Genomic DNA, 5,491 nt, shown 5'->3' on the forward strand with positions numbered 1-5,491 from the left:
CTGGGCTCCGAGGCCGGTCGCCGGGGCGGTCCCGCCCGCCTTCGGGGATCGTGCTCTCTGACCTCCCGGCGGCGCTCGCCGGGGCCGCGGGCCGTGTTTCCGGCTCGCCTGAGCGAGGGAGCGCGCGGCGTCAGGCTGCGAGGCCCGGGCGGTGAGGGGTGCCGAGGAGGGCCGCATGCCCGCTCCTGTACGTGGTCCATTTCTCTTAAGACATCTACGTGCCGCTGAGGGAGGACGAGGAAAAGCAGGAAGCTGAGGATCTAAGGAAACTGTAGCTCGTTTCTGCAAATGTGGTGCTGAGGGCCCCACCTAGGCTCCACACTGAGCTGCCACCTTCACCCCTTCTACTTTCTCACTTCGTGGCAGGGTCTTGCTAAATTGCAGAACCCGGGTGCTGGGATTCCAGGTGTGGCCGGGCCATGGTATCTTAATTTTAAGGCATGATCAAAGTCTCCTAAATTGCCTATATCTTTCCTCTCTAAGCCTATACTTCTTGGGTTGATAGGTTCTCATAACTCCCAAATTCCTCAGAATTTTTTTTTTTTTTTTTTTTTTTTTTTTTTGTAAACAATGTCTGGCTTTGTAGTGCAGGCTGGCTTCAAACTCATGGCCATCCTCCTGCCCCAGCCTCGGGGTGCTGGGATTAGAGGCGGGCACCACTATACCTGGTTCCTCAGAATCTTCAGGATACTATAAATCCATACATTCCAAATACTGGCCCAGTGTAGTGGCCCAGGTTTCTATTCCCTATATCTGGGAGGCTGAAGCAGGAGGATTACAAATTCCAGGCCAGACTGGACTATAAATAGAGATCTGGTTTCAAAAACAAAATTCAAGGGCCGGCGATATAGCTCAGTGGCATAACAGCCTGTCTAGCAATTCCCGTTACCAAAAGAAAAAAACAAAACAAACGAACAGAAATCCCAGTTTCATCGAGACTTCCGTTTCCTAAGGAAACAGTACTCATGCATCCAACCTGTTGCCCATGGGCTCCACACTGCCAGACTGCAAGTGATGGGAACTTCAGGTGTTATGATGTGGCTTTAGCCATGTCTTCATGACCCCCTTGTGCGGTGCTGTGGTCTGGGACTGTAGGTGACATAGGAGGACGAACTGCATGGCACTGGCGTGGGAACTGGGTGTCGGGCTTACGGTGTTTGGGTAAGTTGGCCAGTGATACCCAGCAATCGCCCCAGTATTGTTCAGCTGCCTGCATGGGTGTGCCTGAGAAGACAGGCACTTACTGTCGTTGAGGAAACAGGTAAGTGTTCATTATTAACATGGGTTTTGCTGTTTCATAAAATTATTTAATGAGTTAAAATAGTTTTTTGGCAGCTGTAGCATAAGAAAACCATGCATCAAATCTTTTTTGATATATAAATATATCTTTTATGATATTTGTATAATTGTATATAAATATTGCTAGCAGTAGAAAAATAAAGGACTGCTAATTTGTTCATTTTTATGTTCCACCATGGAAATTTTGTCACTTATATGCATTAACCATTTCGTGTACATATTTTACATGCAGCCCAAGACAATTCCTCTTTACTCAATGTGGCCCAGGCAAGCTGTCTTAGTTACTTTTTTCTTGCTGAGACAAAATACCTGATATAAAGAGGGAAAGGTTTGTTTAGTTCATAGCTTGTAGAGGCTTCAGTCCATAGTTGGCTGACTCCAAGGCAGGGCAGCAGAGGAGCAACAGTTCATTGCAGGCAGAAGGTAGCAAAAGCAAGAGGGAGACCTTAACAACACCTTTCTGCCCTTAGGCAGAGTAGCACTTAGGGCGAGTAGCACTCACCCCCCTTAATCCTAGCACCCTTGAGCCCAGCATTGCACCATGAATCACTTCCAGTGTCACACACTCTGGATCCAGCCACCTCTGAAAAGCTCCACCTCTGACTGCATGAGGTTTTGGGGGGACATCTACACACAAGCCATAACACAAGCCACAAGCTTGGACATCTGTACCCCAAACAAACAGTGGGTTGGTACCATACTGCTGAACTTCAAACCCACATCAGCTGCTTGTATTTAAACCTAGTTGATGAAGTCCTGTAGGGAGCAGCAGAGGCTGGGAACTGGTCACGTGGGGGCAAGGGAAAGCCAGTCTGAGAACGAAAAGCAATCAAGCTGCTTCAGTGCAAACACCTTGCCTACATGGGGAGTCCCTGTCTCAGTGTACCAGTCAACTGAAAAAAGATTCCTAGCTGGACATAGTGGCACACCAGTTATCCCAGCACTGGAGACAGACATTGGTCCATCAAGGGATCTGCAGCGGATTGACAACTGGTGGTCAACTTGTAACCCCCAGCTGAACTGAGTAAGTGTGGTGCTGAGTGTGGGAGGCCCACCTGGGGACTGTTGCCAGCAGCATAGGAGGCTGTCGGAAGCTAAGAGAGGCTGTTGGGAGCTGGTAGAAGCTGTTGATCGTTTTGGAGGAGCTTGTCGTGCTGGCTTTCCTGATGAATGTGGCTGTTTTCATCTCCCAAGGAGATTGGGACCTTGCTGGCACTGAGAATAGCTTCGGTTCACTTTGGGGGAGCTCTGATCCTCACTCTAAGCATTGCTTCCTGGTTCTGAAGGGGAAGAAGGTCATAGCTCCGTCTCCTGAGGAAGCTTGCCGCAGTGGTTTTCCTGATGGGAACTCAGCTGTCTTCACCATTGGAGGAGCTTGGGACATCACTGCTGCTGAGGATGGCTGTGGTACCTTCTGGGGGAGCTCTGGTTCTTACTTTGAGCATTGCTTCCTGGCTCCCTCAGCCTGCTGGCACAGATCCTTCATCCCGCTGGCACAGACTTCCTGGATTCCACCACTGACCTTTGGGCCTTTGCAGCAGATCCGTGAAACAGGCCTGCATGAGATGTTGTTATGGAATGTGGGCGTCCAGTTGGATTCGTGGGAGGCATTGTTATGAGCTCTAGGTCTTCAGCTGGACTCATGCAGGACATTATCGTGGGATCCAGGCCCTCAGCTGGATTCCTTTGGTCTTAGTGCGTGGACAGATTTCTGGCACTTTCTTATATATCATTCTTTGGGTGACTGTTAGAAATAATCTTATAAAATATGTGTCCTGTATTATATTGTTCTCTCTTACAAACTATCCCCCAAACCATGGATCCTGGAGTGGAACAGCTCTGTACCCTCATGGCAGTGTTGGTCACATGTTATCTACATACAAGATAAATTGGTTAGAACTAAACACACACATACACGTGCACACGCACAGTCATTGGTGCATTAAAAATGGTAAAACCGAATAAAGCCAGTGGAGAGTGGCAGTGCCAGTTTCTTGGTTGCTGTAAGATGTATTTATGTAACAATATGTAATGTAACAACCATTGTTAATTCCTATCCTGTTTTGAAATCTTGTATCTTTTTTTGTCTTTATTTTTTCATTCTGTTTAAAATTTTAAAAAATATATATTTATGCCAGATGTTAGCATAAGGAGCTGGGCTTGAAGGCAGGTACCCGCAGTCCCAGCTAAGGACACTGCCGCGGGAGAATCTCCTGGGCCCAGCAGTTCGGAGGCCGACGGGAGCAACACAGTGAGATGGTCTAACGTACACAAAAAAAGTATTGGGAAAGACTGGGTAAGGGGTCCATTAGATTTTTTTTTTAAGACAGTCTTTCCTCTGTTTCTGGTGCTGGAGGGGCAGAACCCAGGGCCTCCACACGCCAAGCGGTGCCCAAGCTGAGCTCCGGGGACAGCGCCCCCCTCCCCCCGTCCTGGTTTAATCCCGCGGGTGAAGCCGCGCCCTTAAACTTCCCCAGCCGAGGGAGCAGAGGGCGCCGCCCCAGCCCTGGCTACGCCCACGCGCGGCGGGTGGAGGTCGGCGTCCGCCCGCCCTGGATCGCGTTCCCTAGGGGCGCCCGCCACTGCCGAGCTGCCGCCGCGTTAAAAACAATTCGCAGTCAAATACGCCTTGCGGAGGTGCCCCGTTCAGGTTCCACGCGATTCTCCCGCGGGGGCTGAGGTTTTCACACCCATACCCGGCCGCTCGCTCTCCTGGCCCCGCCCCGGCCCCGCCCGGCCCCGCCCTCCTGCCGCCAAGCTGCACAGCCTATGCTCTGAAGGCCGCGCGCCCCGCCCCCCAGCGTCCTGTAGCACCGCCCACTCCTGAAGGCCCCACCCCGGCCCCACCTCTCCAGGCACCCTGAGGCCCTGTCTACACTCTGAAGGCAGCACGCTATATACTTCCGTCAGTGTCAGGATGGCCGAGTGGTCTAAGGCGCCAGACTCAAGCTATGCTTCCCGCATTGGGGATTCTGGTCTCCGTATGGAGGCGTGGGTTCGAATCCCACTTCTGACACGCTCCTTTTAAATTCTTATTCTTATTTTCCTACCCTTCCTGTGCTGTCCTCTCTACCCTGTCCTATCCATCTCCAGAGAAGATGGCTGTGTTCAGAGTGCTCGGCTCCGCCCGCTTCCTCAGAACCACAGCGCTACCTGCGCGGTAACCGGTTTGGTAATAGGGAAGAACCTAACAAAGGAGACGCACAAAAGGGCCAGCTCCCCACTGCACCGGGTCCTCACTGCAAGAATACTACAAAAGAAAGCCACAAAAGGTGAGGATAAAGGAAAGGTTCCACCGAGATTTGAACTCGGATCGCTGGATTCAGAGTCCAGAGTGCTAACCATTACACCATGGAACCCACCTGCTCAGAGTTCCGGCCTGCGGGCTGTCAGCCTCGGAGCTCCGGCAGCCCGACGCAGGACGCAGGCGCGAGCCCGGCCTCCGCGCCCGGTTCTGCTCGCGGGCCCGGCGGGAGGCTCTCTGGGTCCGCCTCTCCGCGCCGGCGGGTCTGATTGGAGGATGTGGACTCAGCGGCTCTGAATCCCACGGTTTGAAAAGGGCAGAGGAGCGCTTAAATCGCCTGCGTCTGTCTTGCGCATGCGCCGGGGCGGCGCCTCCGTGCCTCGGGGCTGGAGTTCCCCCGGGGGCTGAACCCCGCTGTCTGCCGGCTCCGGGGCGTCCAGGCGCGGGGACCGTCCCTTCTCACGCGCCGCGGCCAGGCGGGGGTCTCAGTACAGGACGAGACAGCCGAGGCCGGCGGGTCGGCAGGACCGGGCTCCCGCGGCCGAGGGCCAAGGCACCCCGGAACCCTGTCCCGGCCTTCGTTCTCCGGGGACTGTCACCGGCCGGGTGTGCCCGTCCACGGTCCGCAGACGACGGCCGCGTCCTCGGCCTTGCCGGTGCCGCTGGAAGCGGAGGAAGCGGAGAGGCGAGGGCGGGCAGGGCCGGAGGGCGGAATCCACGCCGGCGGGGACCGCGCTGCGGTCTGCGACTTAAAACTCTCGGGAGCCAGGGAACCCCTGACTGGTTTGTGGAGCGAACGCCGTCTCCTTCCAGCCGCTCCAGCGCAGCGCGTAGGGCGAACTTAGTGCCCCCCGTCCGCGCCCCTCGCCGCCCCGAGCGGCCGCGCCCAGCGGCAGTTCGGGCGGGCGACGTTTGGGGCCTCGGAGGCGGGGACGCGGGGCCGGGTAC

The 5,491-nt window shown here is 54.5% G+C and overlaps 2 non-coding genes across 2 annotated transcripts; one reads left to right on the forward strand and one right to left on the reverse strand.

Moving 5' to 3' along the window:
* Positions 1–4,210: 4,210 nt before the first annotated feature.
* Positions 4,211–4,315, forward strand: Trnal-caa. The gene is made up of 2 exons: positions 4,211–4,248; positions 4,270–4,315. It is a non-coding gene; the product is annotated as a tRNA-Leu (tRNA).
* A 271-nt stretch (positions 4,316–4,586) lies between these two features.
* Trnaq-cug lies at positions 4,587–4,658 on the reverse strand. Its single transcript has one exon. It is a non-coding gene; the product is annotated as a tRNA-Gln (tRNA).
* Between the last annotated feature and the right edge of the window lie 833 nt (positions 4,659–5,491).

Source organism: Chinchilla lanigera, unplaced genomic scaffold (assembly GCF_000276665.1).
Source record: "Chinchilla lanigera isolate Chin_1 unplaced genomic scaffold, ChiLan1.0 scaffold00064, whole genome shotgun sequence".
NCBI classification, from domain to species: Eukaryota; Metazoa; Chordata; class Mammalia; order Rodentia; family Chinchillidae; genus Chinchilla; species Chinchilla lanigera.